Source organism: Hermetia illucens, chromosome 4, assembly GCF_905115235.1.
Source record: "Hermetia illucens chromosome 4, iHerIll2.2.curated.20191125, whole genome shotgun sequence".
Taxonomy (NCBI): domain Eukaryota; kingdom Metazoa; phylum Arthropoda; class Insecta; order Diptera; family Stratiomyidae; genus Hermetia; species Hermetia illucens.
Window position 1 is genome coordinate 21,165,569 of NC_051852.1, and position 23,659 is coordinate 21,189,227.

Sequence of the window (23,659 nt, forward strand, 5' to 3'; positions counted from 1 at the left end):
GTCGCTGATCAATTCCTGTCTGGAGCATGCTTTCTGCCTGTTGATTCCATGGCGGTATTCGTTTTCCCCTCTCTTCTATTCTGGGGATCTAAGGGTCACCTCGCCTTGGCCTCTTGTACGTTAAGCAATCCGGCCAAGTCTGAGGGAGTTCCTGCGTAGATTTGCAATTTCAGCCGTCCACCAGTGCACTGGAAACTTTCTGGGACGCAGTTTCCTTTTTAGAGCCGATGCATTACAAGTCGCGGTGATACTAAATGAACTAACGATTCAGTCGCAGTTTTTCTGTCTGCGCCTGGGAATTGGTTCTCATTTACCTCGCTTTATTATAATTCTATCAAGAGAAGTTGCACTGCATCCTTGAGGAACTATTGTGTCTCTTCTACTGGGTATAATGTACCTATTAACTATAGTATGTCAAGCATACCCTTGCTTCCCTAGATGATAGTATAGTCGGGAGTGACCAGTGACTACTCCCACTTGGGTTCATGTCCTCCCCCCCCCCCCCCGCTAATAAGCACCCTGCACTGCTACATTCCTGGCTCTCCGCTTTTTGTAACTCTTCTTTGAACGTCTGGCACCGGGTGGAACCGGGAATATGGGCCACATCTTCTTGCAGCAGATCGCGGTCCTTCCGAAGGACACAGCATTTTGATCACTCGCAAGTCTTGTTTTGTGCTCGGGTTCCCCACAATATCAACACAAAGTGCTTCTGTTCTGCCCGTTGCTTGGCCTATGGACATTTAGCCGGGGCTTGCGGACAGCGGGCTGGTACTGCTCTTCATTTTATCCTACAAATGATCCATCCATCCGATCTTTATTTTCCCGCAATCGAGAAGTTGGCTTAATGTCTTCTCAAGGACAGAGACAATGAGCAACTTTCGTCCTTTGGAGTTGACTAACGTAACTCCCACTTTGGAGGTGGAAATGTCCTTCTAATGGTGAGGCTGGTGATCTAGTCTGCGTGAAATTAAACTCTTTCTTAGAAATTGATGTAGTTTCAACAGTTTTCTTACGATACACATAAGTGGATTTTTATATTTACTATTTCGAACCATTACTTCATGAAAATACAATTCCTTAAACTGTGTACCTATCCCTCCCGCGACACCGTTAAAATTCAAAAAGATAGCATAAAACAAAAATAGCGCCAGATGACACCCTTATGGTCTCCTATGGTGATAAATACCCATTTGTTGATGTCTTTCGTTGATGGCATATAATTTGTTGAATACTCAATTTAATGTTCTCCGTTTCAGACGTTATGATCGTCAGACATGTCCCTGTAAGTGCGATTGCCCTTTGATGTTGCCTGAATACATACATGTCTAAGTATATTGGCCCCTGATCCCTTTCTGAATTGTTTTGTGTTCATAATATCTTTCTGTGGTCAAATGGTGCAGGAAATTTTCATTTAATTTGGAACGTTTATAAATTTCCATTTTTGTCGCGCGGTTTATTTAAAATAATGTGCGTAGGGATAAAGGACAGGCTGTGTCAGGAAAGTGTTCCATGAGGAAGTAGCATGGTATGACCTAGCCAGACGAACAAGGTCCTGACTTCGAATCGTATCAAGACCTCTGAAAACTCCCCAACTCTGACTGGATTTGTTTTGTTTACTCCCCACATAATATCCTTTAGAAAATGTCCTTAATTAGCAAATACAAGCAAAGGGCTAAAAACTCCCACTTCGTCCACCTAACCATCAAAGTGACTCTACTCTTTCCCGTCTACCTTTCTGCCGACACAGCCTACAGATATCGCCCTTTTTCAATCCAAATAAAAGACACAAAAGGCATTCGTTTGAGGAAAATTTACGATCCGATAATTGTCAGGTCAATAATTTTAAGGATTAAAAAAAATTAGGGATCCCGAAAGGCACCATATGCCCTTGTTTTTACCGAATAATTTGTGTATATTTCATGAAGAACAATGCCACCTGTATTTGTTCGTATGTTGCTTCTTCCTTTCGACTTGAGTGATTCCGAGCCCGTTCTAAAGAGAAAGGACAATCAAACAAGGACATCAATCGAAATCACAGAAAGTAAATCCATTTCAATCATTCATACGCCCAAGGACAACACATCACATACAGAGGAAACAGGACATGACGATGGTGGTAGCAGGAAAAAAATTTAGTCAACCGTTTAGTTCGCATGGATGACCAGCACCCCGTCAGCAACATACAGGAATATGCGTGGACATGATGCCTGAATCACAAATGATTTTTTGTCACAAGCACACTATAGAGTGTCCTTTATAATTTTGACCGGAGAAAAGAACAAGATGCTGAGCAGCAGATGAAATGGGAGTAAAGGAATCATTCAGACAGAAATAGTGGTGTATGGCTCTCATCAGCTCCTCGATACAAAAAGGACATTCCAGGGCAATGCTTGGAATGTTAATCTCTCCTTTCTCTCCGTTTTATCACAAGGAATAAAAACGGTCAGTGGAGAGTTGCAAGATGACCTTCGGAGATCATTGGTAAGATAGACGAATATTTAACTGAAAAAGGATCAGATGAAGTCATTAGGTTACCAATAACTAAAATGGATAGACTGAAGGCTTTTAGTCAAGCCGGTGAATTCACCCCAGTTCCTTGAAAGGTTGACTCCTAGAAGGAAATAAAAAAAGGAGTATCTTCACCATAATTTCAATTTCCATATTTTCAGGAATTATTCACTAAATCGTCGCAGCATTGCCGCCCTCCTAGTCCCTAGTTACCCAAACTTCATCCTTCCAACAAGAATGAATCTCGATTAGGTCCAGCAACTCACTGGCAAGCCAACTGACTGGCTCCACATGTTAATCGGCAAAAGCCGCTTCACTGATGGTGGTCATGCATAAATCAGTCAGGATACACATGCACATACCCCATGGCGACGAAATCCCGTCCGCCTCAAACCCATCCGACAGCGCGACAGGACATCAGGAAAAGTTCAGTGAAACGTCGCAAATCCTCGGTACGGTTAGTTGGACATGATTGAGCATTTTCTGCATACCGACGGGATTTGGATACGGATTCCGTTTACATGCTGTTTGTGGCTAGGATATATCAGCCGACACAATGGCTAGGAAATGAGTAATCATAAGGATATGGAGCAGTGTGAAGAAAAATGTGGAGGAGTAGCCGCACGGACAGTCAGGCCTGTGTAATTGATGAGTCGGCTTTGTGAAGGCAAAGATGTCTTGAGCTGGTCTTGGTGAAATTGAAAGAATTGCTTCGAGATTGGAAGTGACTGACACAAAATGGATAAGTAAGATTTAAGGGAGGGATGTAGGTGAAATAACTCCAGTTTTATCTTGTTTATCCGAAGTAATTTTTACAGCGTCACCGTAAGGACGCATGAAAGCATTCCTTTGTAACAAGGAGAGAATATCTTCCATCTTATTTTACCGAAATCTAAAAGATATTATTAATTGCATATTTGGGGGAGTTGGTGCTATCATCAACTATATCAGCCAGTCTTCCCAGTCATAGATTCCAGTGGAAATCCATGTTTCTCTCCGCATAAACCACTCAGCGTTATGGGTAATGCGATAACTAATCAACTTAGACGAACGGTTCCTGCAGGATGCAGGCCACATCACTGCATCCCTGAGGGGGAGGAGACGAACCTCCTCATAAACCACTCATAAACGACTCAGCCTTACGGGAAATGCGATAACTAGTCAACTTAGACGAACGGTTCCTGCAGAATGCAGGCCACATCACTGTATCCCTGAGCGGGAGGAGACGAAGTTTACTGAAGGCAGTGCATCCTAAAGTAGGGGAAACACCTGCGACAAACAGACAATCCGAGCTATCTCTATAAATGTGCGGGAAAGACACTTTTGAAAGCCTACGGAACCTTAAACAGCTACCTGCTGATAGCGGGGGTAACTTAAGGAGAGGAAAGTATGGTTGGAAAGAACGCTTCTCATGGAATATGGGAGAAGCAATTACCGCGGCTGTGATCCATCAGCGGAAGTCAATGCCTGAATTTGGACAATGAAACGTAACACAATTATTGGCTTGGAAAACCGAGGGGTGTAAGTTTTTTAAAGTTGGATGGACACAGGCAACGTTCTCAAAACCATCGGAAAGCGAGAGCAAAAGGGATTAGTGCAAAATGTAAAATACAGAAAGACCCTAGGCTGAGAAATGGTCTGAGCTCATACTCCATAAGCGAAGTCACTGCCGAAGTCAAAATCCTACTAGTAATACCCAAAGATCAAAGTCCAGGTAAAGACAGGGCAAAAGAATTTGACCATTGTCCCGGAAAGGGACAGAAGGCCAACGACAATATTCTTTGAAAGGTTAAAGTCAACCTGGAACTGAATAAACTGGAAGAAAACATGTATTGCATTAAAAGGATTTCGAGCTAGAGCTGAGAGAAATCTGCATATGATTTCCATCACCAATTCGCGGTGCTGGTCTGCCCAAGGAAACATGAGGTCTTTTTCCACTGCAAGATTTCAGGCCAAACTACGAGAAAGGAGAACATAATTTGGAAGACCGGTCTGAGCTCCCCGTGCAGGGGTCAGAGATAACGCAACTGAAGGCTATATATGACAGTAACAAAAGTGTAAGAATTTTTCGTCCCCTACTTAAGGACGATGCCGTAGCCTACATAACGACGAAATCTATCAGCGATACCATGACCGTCTGGTAGTGGATAAAATCCAGCTCAATAGGTTACAGAGGGAGGGCCACTTAACCCATATGGATGAGGATGATCCAACCCGGAAAGTCTATAAGAATAATATCTATGAAGCGACAGCGCAGGCCAGGATGCCAGACAGCCTTTAGGAATATCGAAGGACAAAACCGGGATGCCTGCAGTTCCTTAGTAAAGTAGGCCTAGAACGAATACCGATTGTTGCGACGTTGATAATGATGATGAAAATTGCAATCACTACTTTATAGATTAAGGGAACCAGGCCAAACGGGCTCGGACAGACCGGACAAAGATGCTCGATGCCAACCATCCTTGGTATTTCCGAACAAACTCGACTCACACCTCCCAGTTGGTACCCACCGCGGCAATAATGACGACGACATGACGTAGTTTAAGGATTTGCACACGATTCGGAATAGGTTGCCCATGAGCTGACAGCTTCCGCTCTCTGATGCCTTACTACACGAGAGTGACACCCTGTGGAAACGGCTTTCAGGTTAATGTTACAACTGGCTCTATCCCAATAATAATCTTGGCAGGTCAGCTAGTATGTTCAAAGCTACGACACCATTAAGTTGTCGGTACAGGCTAAGTTGGGATGGACTCCTGACTCGCCCTGATCCCGGCTATGAACAAAAACTCACATAAGGATTTGTATCAACTTACGCGTGACTCCTCTGTTCGCATAGACAATGACGGGATCAATTAAGGCGACTGCATTTGCTAACCGAGATAGCGGCTTGCAGCTGGTACCTAAAACTACAACAGCAACAACAAACACGACGACATACCCGGCAACTCAAAAATTTTTACTACGAACAATAATACACCACGCTCACCACTTCTGGCAACTGAAATGGGCGATTTCTCTAAAAACCTCTTACAAGAAGCACGAAATTATGATGCTGGTCTACTGAAAAAGTAGAAATGCCCACTGTCCCTACGGTGAAGGGGACTCGTAGTGAAAAAAGGGGTGACAGCGTAGAAGCTAAGAATCCTGGCGGCTAAAAGGAGCAATTCCATCGATTTCGAGTTCGGAAAAGAGCCACGAGGAAACATGGCAAACTCAAAGGTGCGTGACACCCCATTATCTCGAGAAAAGGCCACCAAGTCTCCAGCCACGCGGAAATGCAAGTCATCTCATCGGAAAGGGTAGACCTACTCCGAAAAGTAAGGGTAGAGAATAAAAGACTACCCAAGAAGTATTGGGTGGCCTTACGGAAAATAAAGGCTTCTACCATCGTCCAACGAAACATATAAATGGATGTTAGAAATGGCGTAATGGGGATGAAAGAACTGTTGGGCCCACCAGTAAAACTCCTGCAAGACAACCGAAGAGGAGCTGAGGAAAAAAGCGCGTCACTAGCGCAGCCCCTAAATGCACAAAACGCAATACCCCGAGCCCGCCAGCAGGGGAACAAGCAACTGATGAAAGGAGGCAAAGGCAAAACAACGTGGATCTACCGACAAGGGCGCAACAAGAGGAACCCTGCAAAGCGGTAACGAAGCGGACCAAGTAATATCGAACAAAAGAGAAAATTCAACAACAGCAACCAAGTGACGGCAGTGGCTCCACTATAGCGAAGTTTAAGTCCACTACAACGGCAATATCAGCGCCAAAGAAAAAAGGAAGGGCAACACCAGAGTCAGAGGCCACTCTCATCAGGCCGAATGTAGGGAGATCTTTCTCAAATGATCTTCAAATCCTCAAATCAGAAGACGCTGGGGTAGATTTTAAATGTATCAGACGGACTCGAACCGGCGACATGTGGAGATTGGGTGGAAGACCGACAAGGAGAGTACGGTCTGCGAGACAGTCTAGAGCATTTGAGCCACGCCTAGAATCCATGTGCATCATTGAAATAACGAATTTAGATTGACTCACTAACACAGAAGAGGTGGTTTTCCAACGATAAAAAGCGATTACTCAGATGTGAGCATGAGCAACACCGAGGTGGAAATTACGTCCAGAGGGCAAAAATTGGTCACTTCGTCATTGCGAAAAAATAAAAACCTGGTGGATCATTTGTAGAATAAGGCCGAGGGCAGCTCCATCACAATCCTGGGATTTGGACAGCGAATCGTTTAGTCTCTAGCAAGTACTTCTAGTCGTCCATGAACAAAGGTGTGAACTCTTGGGCCAGAGAGTGCATTGCATGCCAAAAGTGTAAACTCACTAGACATGCTGTATTCACTAGCTCCACAAGGCGCTTCCACACTATACACCTCGACATTATAGGCTCTTTGCGAGGCTCACACGGCTGCAAGTATTGCCTTACGATCATTCATCAGTTTACGCGGTGGCATGAGGCAATACCTCTGAAGGATAAAACAGAGCAGTCATGTGTTGAGGCCCTCTGTCGAGAATGGATTCCCCGTTTTGGTGTTTCCGCCGTCATTACCTCAAACCAGGGAATGCAATTTGATTCTATTCTCTTTTCGGAGTTCAGAAAGCTCCTGAGATTCAAACGTCAGTGGACAACTGCATATCATCCGTAGTCCAATTGGATACTAGAACGTTGGCATCAGACCCTGAAGGAAGCCAATATGGCGTGCGACGAGTCGCCCTGGTCGAAGTTCTTGCCTTTGATTCTTCCTGGCCTCCGTACAACCGTCCGCGAAGAGTTTGCAGCCAGACCTGCTGAGCTAGTGTACGGGGAGAACCTTCCACTCTCTGGTGGCAAAAAGACGGCTTTGGAGAGACCGGATTTATGCGCCTACTATAAGAGGCCCTGCCCAAATTAAAGCCGCCTCCGCTATTTCGTCACACGCAGCTGGTGTCCACACTCCTGGGAAACTTGAAGTTTTTACCCACGCTCTAGTTAGGACTGATCCCCTCCGGAAGCCGCTACAGCCACCATAGGAGGATCTTCTAGGGCAGGCTGAAGCCATTCTTCCAGGAAGCAGATGGCACTGGAAGGAAGCGAGAGCGCCGCGTTCGTTTTAATATCCGCCAGTCAACTGCAGCCGAGTAGCCTCGCCGCGGGTCCTCTCGCCAAAACCCCGGGCGGAGTGCTATGGCGAAATGATATCTGGCCCACTGAAAAAGGACGCAAAATGCCACGAGGCTGTTTTGAAGGAGCGGGACTACCCACAGGGAGCAATCTTTGTCGTGTTAAGTAGGCCTTGTCGACTCAATTGATGTTTAAAAGTATTTTGTAAAAAATAATTGAAGGAGTAAGAAGTCAGAATCCGAGGGGAGAAGAACTCCTCCCATAGAATTCTTGAAATTTAATTTTATAGTTGATAATAAGTTTATTAAAAATGATGAAACTTTACAACCATTAGCTTCGGGAATGTGCGCACGCCCCTCCACCAAAGTAGTGAGGGTCCTCAGAATAGCTTTTCCAACTCAATCGGGATGGAAAATGGTGAGACTCTGGAGAATACTCTTCTCCCTCTTGCCACACTTAGAGCAATGTGCTTTTGTACTCTGGAAAGTCAAGTGGTAGCAGATGCCAATTTGGTGTCGGGTTGTTTCTGACGTCAGCCACAAGGAATGCTCTCTTAACCAAGGAATCAGTTTCTGGCAGACTTTTGACTGCGAGTTTCCGGCCCAGATTAGGGGCATCAAAATTATACAGTTCTATGCACCAACGGGGATTTCTCATATAGTGGGGAAAGGAGAGGCTTCCTGGAGATGATTTTGTGGGTGACCTAAATGCCAAGGTGGGCTCTGACTACACCTGGCTCCGATATGTGATGAGGAACTACGGTTTTGGTGAACTTAACAATAATGGTGAAAGGTTCGTGGATTTCTGTGATTTCTCCCGTCCTGTTGTTAGTGGCACCAAGCCTCCTATAAGTTCAGTTAGGTTTCAGCTAACTGACACCAAATGGGCAATCACATTGACCATTTTCCTATCTGTAGACGATTTTGGAGTTGTCTTCGAGACGTGCATAGCAAACGAGGTACTGACATCGGCCTCGAAAGGGTTCATCATCTGATGGTCACTTACGTGCGTTTGTGTGTTACGTCCGCCACTTCACGTAGGGTTGAAGAACTGCGACCCCCAAGTTCAACATAGACCGCTTGTATAATCCAACTGTCGCTCGGTAGTGGGAGAGCTATCTTGTTAATCAAACGGCAGACGTACCGAGTAGCCCGCCTGAAAATATCAATGAGAAGTCGGCTGCCACCAAAAATTTTCTTTTCTCGGGTGCTACATAGATTGGTCACGTCTCAAACGGGCGTCATAAGATCTGGCTCACTGCAAAGTCACGGAAGCAGGTCGATGAACGTAAGGGGTTTCTGCAAGTCATGGCGGGTGTGACGAGCCCAAACTCCTATACCGATCAAAATCCCGGAAAGTTCAGCGTAGTGTGCGCCCTGACAAAAAGGAATTTGTTATTGCGCTGGGCAGGGGAGCGGAAGATGCCGTCAAATACAGGGTGCGGCAGCATAACTTCCTTTCTTCAAAACTCAATAAAAACTATTGTATGCATCGGAAAATATTTATTTATTTTTTATAATGTAAGTGCATGTCTAAAGTTTTTATTTACATTGTTTTGAAGATCAAATCTGTTAGGTCACGTCCCCCATTCTCCATACATTGCGTAAACCGATTTCTGGCGTTTGTCATGACTCTTGTTAGCATAGCAGGTGTTATGTTGGCAATTTCTTCTTGGTTGTTGGTCTTCAAATCTTGTAGGGTTCTTGGATGGTTCACATAAACACGGGATTTCAAAAAACCCCATAGAAAAAAATCACAAGGGGACAGATCGGGAGAGCGTGCCGGCCATTCCAAATCGCCTCTAATTTAGATAAGGCCAAACGGCCATCGATGCTCTTGAAGTGTGTGCTGTTGCACCGTCTTGTTGGAACCAAGTGTCCCCCAAATGTAAATTTTCTAGCCGTGGGAAAAAAAATTCTGTAGCATGTTTACATACTGGTCCGAATTCACTGTCACTGTAACCTCATTTTCCTCAAAAAACCAGGGACCAATAATTCCAGCTGAGGAAATTGTACACCACACTGTGACTTTGGGTGAATGCAAAGGCTTTTGATGCAATTCTCGAGGGTTGGTGTCAGCCCAGTAGCGCATGTTTTGTTTGTTAACCGACCCACACAAATGAAAATGGGCTTCATCGCTAAAAAAAACAATAGCACCCTCGGGAACGACATCAAGAAGAAGCTCACACGCGTTCATCCGAGAATTGAAGTCACGTTCTGAAAGTTCCTGCACTATCGCCATCTTAAAGGGATGAAAATGAAGATCATCACGAAGAATTCTTCTCACAGAACGATCGGATAGTCCAAGGGCAGATGCGTGTTTGCGCGCAGAACGCCGTGGCGATCGCAACATTGACGCTCTCACTGCTTCAATGTTCTCAGGTGATCTAACGGGCCGAGGGACTCCAGTTCTTCCTTTTGTCGCACTTGCAGTTTGTCTGAATGTAGTGACCCATGTAACAATTGATTTGCGGTCTGGGACGGGAGCCAACGGGCTAAATTAAAGCGATTCCGAAATGCACGCTGTGTTGCAATAACCGAACATCCGCTTGAAAAGTTAAACCCCAACAGCAAAGGCACGCTCCTCACTATTCCAACGCATGATGGCGACTTGGCCGTGTCGGGACGAAACTTTACAGTATCCCTTCTTGAACGAGACCACTAGCGCTCCGCTATGACATCAACTAACTGAGTGGCGCGCATTTTAAAAAAGGAAGTTATGCTGTCGCACCCTGTACAATGATTCCAGAAGGGTATAGCGGAGCTCGACAGAACTTGTATGTGGTTACAAATCTTTCGATGGTCCCGTTGAAGAGGAGGAAAGAAAAGTTCATCGCGATTCTTAACCGAATTGTATCCAGTGAGGTCCTCCCTCTTGTAGATGAAATGGCTAGTCACCATAACATGCGAATACAGATTGTTCCTCCAAGAAGAAGAGAAATCATTTCAGAGTGAAACCGCTGGGCTTGACGGTCCCCCCGCAGAGTTATTTATTGCTGTACCTGCAGCTACTGCCGATCCGCTACTTCGACTCGTATGGACATCTTGAGAATCCGAGACCTTTCAGGTAAGATCGTTATGATTTTAAAGAAAAGAACCCATTTTGAGTGTAACAATTAGAGGGTTTTCTGTGTGCACCTGCCGTCGCGAAGATAATAGCTAAGATAACCCTGGAACTCATTAAAAACATCTCGAATACTTATTCAACACAGAGCAGAAAGCAGGCTGGTTTGCGCTCCGGATTCTCCTGCATTGACAACATCATCCCCATACGGATCATTCCGGAACGTGATGAGTTTAGATCTTCCTGTTCTTCATCGATTTCCAAAAAGCTTCCAACGGCGTGATTAGGGAGTGGATCTAAAGTACTCTACATAGCTGGGGCTTTTTGGAGAAACCAACAGCTATTATTAAGGTGACATATAATGGCTCAAAATGTCACCCCAAATAAAATCTCAAAGGAATATGAGTACGAAAGCTGAGTCCGCCAAGATTGCATCCAGTCATCGATATTATCTCTTCTTGCCATCGTTGACGTTCTTCATGCTGCCTTGTTTGGAGGACGTGCAGGACTTGTGTCGACTATGACATCTTGACTCAAACACATCGACTACACTGGTGACATCTGTTTGTTCTCTCACCGTCATGGTCCTTGGGCAAATGGCTCTGGATTTCTGAGTAAATAGTAAGGGTCGGACTGAAGATCAACACCAACAAAACCAAGGTTCTAAGTCCGATGGATCATCACACTCTCCCTATCTAAATTTAAGAGCTAAGCATCGAGAACGTCGTTCAATTTGTATATCTAAGAAGCATGGTTTGACGACGCTTTGCCAGCTAACCTAACACCTAGAAATGCAGTGACCTCAATATGATGTTCAAGTTCTGCGGTGATCATAAGGCGGAAGTGGCAGTGAATAGGTCACATATTAAAGAAGGGCCACAATTGCATTGGTGACTATGCCGTGCAGTGGGTTGCGCGAAGAGTACATAGCGCAGAGCAATGGAGAAAGAGTGCGGACGTCTCGGAAAGCGCATTTAAGGTAACCGCGAAGATTGGGACGTAGGTGTGGTTGAGACGCTATACCCCATCAAGGCGTAAATGGCAACCATATGTATATATTATCCTGGATTAGAATTTCGCAGTCAAAGTCATAAGGGGTCAGTTCCCATCCGAGCCCCAGCTGAAAAAGGACGAAAAAAAAAACAAAAAAACTAACGTTTCGGTAGCAAATTTGCAAACTAACGACACACAAATTTCTATCGCGTTTAGCAATCTTTTTCGGCAAACAGGAAATATTTGAATTGTATTTTTAAGCTCCTAAAGCGACTGCAGTTTAATCGGGAACTTAGGTTCATGGTGGTGGAAATCGCATGAGAAAAATTCGAAGGCAAGCTCCTTTTTTGTCAAATTTGTTTAAGATACTCATAAAGTTTGCTTAAAGATGCAAATAATGAAGGTTAAATTGGATGAAAGCAGGCATTTTTTCGAGATTGTCAGCCATGTCAGCAAAGAATATGGACCCTTTATGCTGTTGGCATACATATTCCTTTCTCCTACAGAATGAAGGAAGGAAATGGATTTTTTCTTGTTTGAGTCCTTAGCTAGGATCAAGGTGGTTGAAGACCGAAAGGAGGAGAACTATCCACGCCTACAAGCTACCTTGTTTTCGTTGTTCTCTGCCGCGGATGGAAATGAATAGGCCACCTTCTTCCGCATCACATAAGTGTACCATAAAGTTTGGGCATACATTCCTGTTTTGGATCTGACTTGATTTCTCGTGTGGTGTTGGTACTCTAGTCAGATCTTCAAACAAGCAAACGATCCGAAATAAAATCCCTTCCATGTTATGATGGACTGCATGATGAGTTCCTTCAAGTAGACTCGGGGATTTGCTGACAACGCAACAGTTTCTTCGTTCTGTCATTTATTAGGTCTACTAGTACAATAAGCCAATCGAAATAGAAGCTACCTACTATGGTCAGTAAGTTAAATTTAGGGACTGAAAGTTCCGAATCTATAGGCCCAAACCAAATGAATTACTAAGGTCCCTAGGTTACAAATCATAATAGGTATTAACTCACAACCGGTGGTTCCTTTGATAACTTCCTTCCAGTTATTTGTCATGTGCAGATCGCATTCCATTTTCAGATACAAACTGGTCAACATGTTATCCTTAAAGATAAAATCTCAAAGTATCTTATTTTCCTGTTTGATTCTTGGCCCCGTCGTAGTTGTAGACGATCCTTATCACCTCGAACCGATCTCCTGTTAATGGGACTTCAGGACTGATGTTAACTCTTTTCAGGATTCCAAATTGGAATTTTAATTCGAGAGTCAGGTGCCGAAAGACATGATTCCAGCGCCAGATGTAGCGAATTAGTCAATAGTCAATGGGTGGAACCTAATTTGAATACTTACGATCGCAATCAGGCGGAACTAGACTGCAGAGTGGATACTTTTTTTAATGCAAAACTCATGAGTTGTGTCTTAAATTTTAGATTGCGCTATTAACCTTGTAATGTTTCTGACGACCTTACTACCAACGATGCATCCTGCAACATAAATCTTGTATTCGCCATATCAGTTCCTTCACCCTGTTCTGGTCATGGTTTTCTTTTCTCAGGTGTCAACATCAACGGAAACATGGAACGTGCTCACCAGAACTCAATGAATAAAGAAAAAAATTGCTACTGTTTCCAGGAAATCATGACCCAAAACATTTCAAAAAGAGTTAAATTGAAAGAGATCGATAAATCACGTCGTGGAAAAAAAACCGAAAGTGCCGCCGTGGAACCTCTTTAATAGAATTTACTTAAAAATTCTGAAAAAGTCTCAAAAACGCTCAATGGAGCTGGCGAGTTCCTGCAGTTTTATTTACACTCGGATCACTATAAATTGTTCCAATTGAACAACGAAACCCAGAACCCTCGCTATCAGGGGCTCACTCCACGGCTACAGTGTTTTATGATATCTGACTCGTTCCCGAGAAGTTCATTTCACTTTTCCCCGGGGCCTAATCAAATTCCGAAAACGTACTTGGACACTATCTAACATTGTCAACTACAATAGTGGATAAAAATCTATCTGAAGATTTAGACAATGTAAAAAAGGTAGGTCGGTACCAGCGATGCCTTGTCCGGACTGTGGCTGTACTACTAATGCGCGGCTATGCTTCCCAGGCATGGGTTGATAGTGCTTCCTCAAAAAAATCTGTGTTTTCGGGAAGTATTAGGTTCAGGTAATTGCGCGTGGATCGACGCTAGCGGAAGTTAACGTGTTGTAATTGACGATATAATGGGAATACAATGGAATGGGTTTACAAGCATTTGTGATACGTTAACGGCTTATTGGATTTGTGATCGAGAGAAATTTAAATTCAACCCGTGTTCAGTGCCGATACTCGGAAATGTGCCGATCGTATCAGGAAGCGGAGACAACAATTGTCTGCGTGTGGTTTGAACTAGATCTTGGGATGGTTTGGGCTTACAAACTTCGGTCTAGATCAAATGGTAATGGTTTACTGTTTATAGCTTTAATCTGAAGCAACCCTTGTTGATGTTCAAAACTTAACAGAAGTTCCGTTTGATTGCACATTTTTTCAAACCCATCTTCTATCTTAAAAGCGCCCCCACCATGAACATACTGCCGCACCAGGTTGCAGCAGCATGTGGGACTCTCACCCACTAAAACCACCTCCACTTTCTCCTTATTCTTTCCCCGTGGGTCCGCCGCAAAGCATTACTTTGCGGGGTGGACTGCGCTTTAAGCGACCAAGCTTTCCGTTCTTCGCGTCCTCCTTGCGCGCTCCGCTCTTCCAAGTTCCTCCTGTATTCTTTTGACTGCGGAGTTCACCGCACACCAGTTTCCCTCCGACTTCAACATTTCCCCGACGATGTTCTGCGGGTTTAGGTTTGTTTTCAGGGAGTCTTCCAGACTCCTCCTCTCTGAGAGAAATCGTGGACAGTGGAACATAACATGCTCCGGGTCCTCAGGTGTGCAACCACATTCAGGACACAAGGGAGAATCATCCAACCTGAATTGGTGCAGGTACTTCCTGTAACCACCATGTCCTGACAGAAATTGCGTCAGATGGTAATTAATCTCATCGTGTTGTCGCTGGATCCACTCCTCAATACGGGAAATCAAAGTGTGGGTCCAGCAAACCCTCTGCGAGTCGTCCCATCGTTTCTGCCACTTCTCCAGCGACTCTCGCCTTACCGCCTTTCGGTATTCTGCATCCTTTTCAAGAGGATTCATTTTCCTTGTCTCGTACAGGCAGCGTGTCTCACATGCCAGAATGTCTATCGGGATCATTCTGAAGGCGCTGCACACCCTTAGCGCCACTAAGCGGTAAGTCATATTCACCCTCCTACGATTACTCTCACACGCTAGTGCTTCCTCCCAAACTGGTGCCGCGTATAATAGTGTGGAGCGAACCACTCCGGCCACAAGTAATCTGCGACTGGACCTTGAACCTCCAATGTTAGGCATCATCCGCGCTAAAGATACGCTGGTATTTGCCGCTTTCTCACAGGCATATCTCCAATCATCACTCCTAGGTATTTGATAACCGGTTTCGAAGTGATGACGTGACCACCAACACGAATATTAACCGTATTCCTCTTCCTACGATTGGTAATCAAGACCCCCTCCGTCTTTTGTTCCGCAAGGTCAACCTGAATCATCTCCAGCCACGCTTTTATGGCGCTAATGGTTTCGTTAGCGTACACTTCAACTTCTTCAGGCTGTTTCGCGACGACAACCACAGCTAGATCACCTGCGAAACCGATTATCCTGGCCTCCTTTGGGACGGGAAGGACAAGGACCCCATTGCACATGACATTCCACAGGAGAGGATCTAACATTGAGCCCTGTGGTACTCCTGCGGTGACGGTGTACTGCTTGGATCCCTCATCCGTGTCGTACCAAAGTGTTCTCTCCGAAAGGTAACTGTTGAGGAGCTTAGTCAAAGTAGCTTAGGAACACCCGTTTTAGCCAGTGAGCTTTTTATCCACTCCCAGCTTGCGGAATTGAACGCATTTTTGATGTCCAACATCACAGCATTCAAAACAAGGTCTACGGCGTCGATCGTTGAGTGGGCTTAACGAAATCCAAATTGTCTCTCCGATAGTCCATCCTTATATTCGTTGATTGCGAGCAGTCTGTTGTAGATGACCCTTTCGAGCATCTTTCTTGCCGTGTCGATAATGCAAATCAGTCGGTATGATGATGGGTGCCCTGGGTGCTTAGTCGGCTTCGGGATCAAAACTAGTTTTTGCCTCTTCCACCGGTCGGGGAAAACTCCTTCTATCATGCATGTTTCAAACACGGTGATAAACCAGTCGGGTCTGGTCTTAACAGCGAGTTTAAGGGCTCTATTAGGAACAGCATCCAGACCGGGTGCTTTGTTATCACGAATTCTTCGGCAAATTTGCGCACGATATCGAGCAGAAGATGCGGGTAGGTCAATTGTGGTGTTCGCCCTCTCATTTTCTTCATAACTATCCTGTACGCTGCTCCCCAGGGGGCTTTGGTCTGCCTTTGTGCAAAGTTCCTTGAAGTATTCTCGCTTGCTGGTCCGTATAGCCTGCTTAAGCCTACGTCGAAAGTTCACATATGCTAGCCGTTTCTCGTCGAAGTCTGGGTTTGCTCTAGATCGTTGGCAGATGCTTCTAGCACGAAAACATGCATCCCGTAGCACCGCGATCTCTTCATTCCACCAATAGTTTGAGCGCCTTTTTACGAGAACTCGTCGCATCGGCATCATGCTCACATGCTCTCGTTATGCATCCCATCATTTGCTCTACCTTTTCCGTAGCCGCACCACCGGGACTTTGGCCTCCCAATAGCATCTATATGAATGCATCCTCCTCAAGCCCTTTCACGGACCCGGTTTCCAGCCTCACGGGAACACACATCGACGCATGGCCCATATTCGATCTGGAAGAAAATCGCCTGGTGGTCGCTGTGAGTATAATGCTCACTGACAAGCCATGTCATTCTCCTCGCCAATGTGGTACTCGCATATGTCAGATCAACTATTGAGCCCGACCCTGTCCCACGAAAAGTGGAAACGTTTCCCGTGTTGGCAAGCACCAAATCTAGCTCCGCGAAAGCCTCGAGCAGGATACGACCCCTGGTGTTCGCAGTGCAACTGCCACGGCCCACGCATTGAAATCACCAGCTATGATCTCTTTCGACTTCTTGCATCCGAGACTAGCCTACCAGTGGAGAACGCACTCAAACTGTTAGCAGCAGGGAGAGTGAGAATAGGCTGGATTATGTGTCGCCTTAGGGGACATGTGGCGTTAAAACGGTGCTTTAGATGTCTTGGCTTTGGTCACATTGCGAAGTCAGGAGATGCGGAGTGGAAGGCCACATCAGCAAGGACTGCGGAGCTGACCCAAATTGTCTACTGTGCAAAGGAAAGGAGGGTGTGGACCATCGGCACATTGCGGGCAGCAGCAGGTGCCCGGAATACAGGAGAGCCCTTAGCACAAATCGCAGATGAGGTTGATACAAATCAATCTCAACCACTGCGAGGCGGCGCAGGATCTACTCGCGCAAACCATCCGCGAGAAAAACATCGATGTGGCCATACTAAGTGAACCATACCGAAACCGCGGTGGTAGCGTTTGGGTCAAAGACCAAACGGGCCAAGCAGCGCTGTGGATTTGTGGAGAACAAGCCTTCCAGGAAATAATGGAGCACCCGGAGGAGGGCTTCATCAGAGCGAAGGTGAAGGGCATCCACATCTACAGCTGCTATGCTCCACACAGCGCTACACTCGTCGAGTATGAGCGGATGCTTGCTGCTCTTGTTTTGGATGCAAGAGGACGTTGGCCGATCATAATAGGAGGCGATTTCAATGCGTGGGCTCTTGAATGGGGCAGCCGGGTAACTAATGTCAGGGGACGTGTTCTCCTCGAAGCATTCGCGGAGCTGGACGTGGTACTGGCGAATGTTGGGTCTTCGTACACTTTCCGGGGAAGGGGCCTGGGGTCTATAGTGGACCTGACATACGTGAGTGCCACTTTAGCCAGTAGAATCGTTTCGCATGTTGGTGAGGACTATACTCACAGCGACCACCAGGCAATCTGCATAGAGATCAAGGGCGGATCGAGCTCGAAAAAGAGTTTTCGCAGAATGCCGGGTGGTATGCTTGGCTGGACAGTGAAAGCTTTCGAGGGGGACACGTTTTCCGCGGTGCTCAAATCCGACATATCCCTGAATGGTACGGCTGGAGAGAAAGCCACCCAGATCACTCGATGAGTGACGGAAGCATGCGATGCTACTATGCCCAGAAGGCGATTGCTCCCCAGTAGGCAACCCAACTACTGGTGGAACAACGAAATCGCAAGTTTGCGAGCCGCATGTTTTCGGGCAAGGAGGCTTTGCCAGAGAATCAGGGGAAAACCCGGTGGCGACGGTCGAGAGGAGGCACACAAGCAATTGCGTGGCCGCCTAAAGGAAGCCATTCGGAGGAGCAAAAAGAACTGCTTCAAACAGCTGTGCGACCATGCCGACATAAACCCTTGGGGCGAGGCTTACAGAGTGGTGATGAAAAGGCTGCGGAAATCACCCCAGGTGACCTGTCCGCGCCTCCTGAAACAGATTGTTACCACTCTGTTCCCTCACCACGAAAATAGGGGAAGGCAAAGTTTTCTCCAGCTAAATGACGGCATAATACCGCCTGTAACTGTGGAGGAGCTGCGGGAAATATGTGGTAGGTTCGGTGACAACAAGGCCCCAGGGTTGGATGGCATCCCCAACCGAGCTTTGAAACTGGCAGTGAAGACTAGGCCCGACCTTTTCGCCAACACCTTCGAGGCGTGCCTAAAAGAAGGAATATTCCCTGCCCAGTGGAAAAAGCAAAAGTTGGTGTTGCTTCCGAAGCCTGGCAAGCCACCTAGAAACCCAGCGTCGTATCGTCCTATCTGCCTGTTGGATACAATGGAGAAGATGATGAAGAGAGTCATCTACAACAGACTCCTGCCCATCGTCGAAGCCAGCAATGGTTTGTCGAAACGCCAGTTTGGTTTCCGACGCGCCCACTCTTCGGTGGACGCAATTGGCATGGTGGTAAACCTGGCAAAAGGTGCACTGATTTCTGGCGGCTGCTGTGCCGTGGTGGCGTTGGATGTCAAAAACGCATTCAACTCGGCCAACTGGAATAGAATTAAACGGGCGTTGGCTGACATAGGTGTCCCCGGATACTTAGCGAATTTGGTGGAAAACTACCACTCAGAGAGGACTCTCTGGTACGGGACGGATGAGGGCCCCAAAGAGTACATTATCACAGCCGGGGTACCACAGGGATCGGTACTTGGTCCCCTGTTGTGGAATATCATGTATAATGAGGTGCTTGCTCTTCCCGTCCCAGAGGGGACTACGATTGTCGGCTTTGCTGATGACCTAGCTGTGGTTGTTGCAGCAAAACACCCAGAAGATGTGGAGGTTTACGCAACAGAAACAGTGAGAGCGGTAAAATCCTGGCTAGAAAAGGCCAGGCTGACCTTGGCGGACGCGAAAACGGAAGCGGTCTTAAAAACGAAACGCAGGAAAAATAACACTGTAAAAGTGGAGGTCGGTGGACATACGATCGTATCAAAGCCGGCTATCAAATACCTGGGGGTAATAATTGACACCAAATTGAGTTTTAGGGAACACCTAGAGTATGCATGCCAAAAGGCAGCCAGTATCACCACGGCACTTGCAAAAATGTTGCCAAATATTGGTGGGCCGAAACATTGCCGGAGGTTGGTGCTAGCCGGAGTGGCGCGCTGGAGGGGCATGCACAGCGTAGAAGTGCGGCAAGGTCAGAGTCGCTTGATCTCTGGCAACGCAGATGGGACGAGTCTGCGAAAGGTCGGTGGACGCACAGGCTCATTCCCAACATTAGGGTGTGGCTTGAGCGAAAACATGGGGAGACCAACTACCACATTACCCAGTTCCTCACGGGACACGGCGGTTGCTACAGGCAGTATCTGCACCGCTTTGGGTTGGATGATTTTCCGAACTGTCCCAGATGCGATGGCATACCGGAGGATCCAGAGCATGTGATGTTTCACTGCCCACGATTTGCGATGGAGAGAAGGAGCTTACTCACTTTTTTACTGCATCCAAGGCTCTCCTAAACACTGGGAATCTGCTGCTGCCTGCCACGTGCCGACAGTCGACGCCCTTTTTTTCCTTGCAGAGCATGCATTCAGGCTCAGCCTTGCACTCCTTGAACATATGGCCTTTTCCCCCACATTTTCTGCAACTTTTTGACCTGTCATAGTCACCGATGCATTTCGCCGCTATGTGGCCGAATTCCAGGCATCTAAAGCAGCGCTTAAGGGACACCTGCTCCCTGAGCCGGCAAGCCAAGCCTCTCATCTACCAAGACCGCTAATGAGTGGTGATAGCCACACCCTGTACGAGGTGACCCTACTATTAACAAAACGCTATGGATCTAGACCTGGGATTCGAAAAACACCTCCCCCAATCCAGATTGTCATGCGAATCGTGCCCATTGGATAGTTTGTAGTTAGGGATAACTGACTATATTTGAATGGAACCCCATTGATACCTGATCGCCTCAGCGAGTAAGTTTGAGCTTGCCATGCTACGGGGGACTATGACACGGTTCACCTCCAAACCCCCACACTAGTGGGAATCAAATGAGTTATATTGCAAAGACACACCGAGTGGAAAGCATACCGAGGTCCGCGAAGAAATTTCGAAAGCCATAGAGGCGAAAAGGGCTGGATCAGCCAGGGAAGTAGACCTGCGTACCTGAGTAGAACGCTATGTCGAAGGAGGAGGGTGATACTCCGGCAGTGGAGAAGAGCCAATGACCGCCACCAAGATAGCCCAGATAAACCTCCACCATGCGAAACCTGCATTTATGATAATTGCAACGGCAAGTTCCAGAATAATGCTGCAATTAGAATAGTGCTGGCTCAGGAGCGCTGGGTGTACCGGGGGCAGACTCGCGATCTGCAAAGTGGACGCATCCAGGTAATTTGGGACTCCTCTTGTGAACAACCAAGAGCTTGCATGATTCTAAAAAGTAATTCAAAATATATATGTGTTTCAGAGTTCCTGACCGGGGACCTTGTGACTATCCAAGTCTCACTGGAAGCCGGGATGAGCACTCGGGAGCCAGTCCTGGCATCGGGCTACTTCCAATGAGACGACATCTGGATGCCATAGGAGCACGTCGCTAAACTAGTGAAGTAGTGTGAGAAGACGGCGTTACCACCTCTCCTCGGCTACGATTCCAACGTCCATCACAAACTCTGGGGAAGCAATCGAAGAGGTGAGTACCTTCTTGAATTTATTAGTTAGAAATATATCACTTAAGGAACAGTCCAATATTTGTGACCAGCACTAGACAGGAAGTACTAGACATAACTCTAAGAAGTACTCTAATGAATGGGCTGGTCAGGAATTGGAGGGTGTTCGATGAGCCTATGTCTGATCACAGAATAATCAGATTCGACAATGAGGGCAACGATGAAATAAAAAGAATAATAAGGAATCCCAGGAGAAAGGATGGGGGTTCCTATGCAACGCACCTGAGAATCAACATGGCCCACCTTTAAGGAGGCGGTGACATCAGGAACGAACTGGTATTCGAAACAGTGGTGGAAAACCTCAACGCAGTCCTTATTGACGCATATGAGACCAGCTGTCCGACTAGGACAGTTAAGTCGTCAAGTAATGTACCATGGTGGAATAGAAACCTAGCAAGAATAAGAACAGAGGTACGGAAACTCTTCAACTGAGCAAAACAAAACGGGGACTGGGCGAGGTTCAAAAATACGCTGACTGGCTGAATGGCAACGCGAATTACGCTAGACCAAAAATTACTCTGGAAGATATATGTCGGAAACACTTGTCGGAAAGCCACGAAGGCTCTAACGACTTGTAGGTCCATAGCAGGAAAAAATGGGGTTGTAGCCCGAAGATACTACTTTGGATATACACTGCAATAGTAAAGCCAATAACCTATGAAGCGGTAATCTGGGCAGAAAGAACTGAACAAAATCTGTGCATGTGTATCAGTGGAGCAATGAGGACATGCCCAACGGCATCTCTGGACGTCCCTCTGGGATTAACCCCTCTTCATCTGCACATACAAAGGCAAACAATGAGGACAATACTCAGGATGGCCGGGAGTGTCAGTGAGACGGGGTGCTGTCTAAATTGAAGGAAAATTGATATGCTTTCTAGGCGGTACTCCGAATTATTGGTACGAAAGGATAACATGGGTGTTTCAAACTTCTTATCGAAGTGAAACCTGATAAGAAGTTTGAAACACGTTGAAGTAACAAGGCAAACCGGGAGACCGGCTTAAACCGGCAACTGATTACTTGGTACACTGATGGATCTCTCACAGTAGAGGGAGCGGGTGCCGGGGTCATTGATCTAAGGAAAAATGCATTTGGAGCCAATGGGTAAGCACACTAGGATATTCCAGATGGAAATATACGCCATAGACAGATGTGTCTCATGTAATCTCCAAAGGAACTACAGCGGTAGAACATTGCTATTGACACCGATAGCCAAGCAGCGATCGAGACGCTTAGGTCCAACCAGGTGAACTCTAAACTGGAATGGGAATGCCTTCAAAGACTGAATACGCTCGGCTCGTTCAACAACGTCTAGGTACTCTGGGTTCCAGGCCATGTTGGGTTGAAAGGCAATGAGGCAGCGAACGAACTAGCCGCTACCTCTGTATAAGGGACCGAATTGCATCTGATAACCACCTTCGTTACACTGTTACCAGGGCTGAGGCAGAGGCAACGTTTGATGTGTTGTCTCTGCGCTGGATGAAACCATAGTCATCTCCAAAAAATCACTTTAATCTGTGCCACTAAAAATTGGCATATGAATCCCAAACCGTTCCGGTTTTCCCATGAAAGCAAGTCGTGTTCACGAATTATAAGCTTCTTTTGCTCTACGACCACAGACCGACAAAGTTCGATAACTCGTTTACTTGGGAGATTCAACATGAGTCCGACAAAGATAACTTAATGGGTGAGACTTTGTAGTTTAGAGGAGTTCTCTATCTTCAGTTAACCTTTCCCTATCTGCAAGATCTCCGAAAAGTGACCTAGGTCATATATTCCGACCGCTTTCGCTCAGTGCATGATCTTGCACATCCTGTCATTCAAAAACCGGCATACCATCAATTGTATCACTTTTCATCAACTTCTAGGCCGCCTATGATAGCATAGCCGGGGTGAAACTGTACACGGCCATGGGAGAATTCAGAATCCCGACGAAATTCATAAGACTGACTAGGCTGACCTTGACCAATGTGCGAGGTCAGACAAAAGCAGCAGGATCTGGAGCCACGGTGCAAGGCAAAAAGATACTCTATCGTACAACCTTTTTAATCTGCCCTGGGTGGGCCTCGGCACGGAAGCTTGTGTATACAGGCACATCTCAACAATACAGGTGACCAAACCCAATGAAAAAGGTCCACGAAACCAAAGGCAACATTGGCCTACGGCGAAGCCACAACCATCTAAAATCAGTGACCACAATACAGGAACCAATAGGAGTACATTAGGGGTTCAGACGTTAAGAACCATATCAACCAGAAGGATGTAAGAGCCAAATAATACCTGCACTACTTGAAAAAGGATCTGGAACCGAAAAGTGTTCTCAAAAATGCCTACTATAAACCTAGATTTTCAAGAACAGAATAAAAGTGGCAAATGTTCCCAAGGAATCTAACCGCGAAGCGTGATTTGAGGGAGCATTGAGTACGATAAAGATGAAAGTAAGAAACAGGCGACTCCGTATTACAAAATCTAACGGGCTAAAGAATATTAGACTAACTAATCTACCGAGGTCATTTTCCGGAAGAAATCCTCACTCTTATCATTGGGCTAGTATATAAGGCATGGAATGTCAAGCTTTTGTTCCTGACAATGATGATCAAGAGTGCTTGATCCAACTCTAATACTGCTAAACTGCGCGAAGGAGGACACGGTAGTATAGGAACAACCCCATCAATTATAGATTCGTTATGAGTAATATGGC